Genomic DNA, 1,177 nt, shown 5'->3' on the forward strand with positions numbered 1-1,177 from the left:
CCATAATGTTTTCATATATAATTTTATACCAGCACGGTGTTATACTATTTTGAGGAAGAAAACCAAACCTTTTGGCTTTGTAATCTATAATAAGGAGTTAAAATGTATTAAGGAAACAAAAGCTTTTCTTGTGATAAAGAATTGTCTGCTGCTTCTCTGGTGTTGTTATGTAACCAGAACACGAATAATAAAAACGTTAATAAATCTGACTAATTTATTTATAGTGCATTAACAACTGGACAATTGGAGGGAAACACATAAATCGGGAAAAGTGTCCTCTAGCTATTTTCTCTATAGACTAGCATTCCTTTTTTTTTTTTTAATCGAAGAAATTTTATTGCTCAGAACCTTCGCTCCCTGGGCAATGGCAAGAGCTTCGGAGACCAGCCCTTGGGGACAGAGTCAGAGGCACTGGGTGGAAAAAAGAGCGAGCGTGTGGTACATTTGGTCTACTGTCGTGTGTGGGTATGGCAGAGGGAGGAGGGACTCTATATGGCCCTGCATCTAGGGCCTTCTAGGAACCCAGATATACCTCCTTGGGCAAGGTTCACATGCCAAAGCAAAGCAGATGAGGCCAGCCTGACTTGGGGTGAGGGCTCAGTGCCTCTTAGCCTTGCCCTAGGGTTCTTGGGCCTTCCGGAAACTGAGCCACATAAGGCCCACGTTGATGGCATAGGTGGTGATGCAAACGATGCAGAAATCATAAAGCACGAAGAACAGAATTTAGGCCAGGTAGACAGAACCAGCGAGAGACAGCAAGGAGCTCAGCAGCCGCAGGACAGAGGCCCAGCGCGTCCGCAGGCAACCTAACAACAGCTGTAGTGTGTAGAAGATGCAAGGGAATATGTTATTGGATTGATTGAGGATGCTGTCCTGTCCCAGCACGTGCTCCACCAGCCCGAAGCCCCTGCCCTACCTGGAGAAGACGCGCGGACAGCTAATGGCGGTGCCCACGTCGCAGAGAGCGCGGTAATCCGGGTCCCGGGCGCGCGCCGCCTTCACGTGCAGCGCGCGTAGAGCGACAGCACTAAGTCAGCCAGGCAGAGCGCGAGCCGCACCCAGCGAGGGTTCCCCCAAGTACTCCCCATATCTCCAGGCCCCGCCCCGCCCCCGCTCCGTGGCTGGTTTTCTCCGCGGGCACCTCGGGCGGGACCTGGAGATATGGGGAGTACTTGGG

The 1,177-nt window shown here is 51.0% G+C and overlaps 1 pseudogene; it reads right to left on the minus strand.

The window, feature by feature from the left end:
- Positions 1-597: 597 nt before the first annotated feature.
- Positions 598-1,088, minus strand: LOC116465959 (vitamin K epoxide reductase complex subunit 1-like; annotated as a pseudogene).
- Between the last annotated feature and the right edge of the window lie 89 nt (positions 1,089-1,177).

This window comes from Hylobates moloch, unplaced genomic scaffold, assembly GCF_009828535.3.
Source record: "Hylobates moloch isolate HMO894 unplaced genomic scaffold, HMol_V3 SCAFFOLD_16490, whole genome shotgun sequence".
Classification (NCBI taxonomy): Eukaryota; Metazoa; Chordata; class Mammalia; order Primates; family Hylobatidae; genus Hylobates; species Hylobates moloch.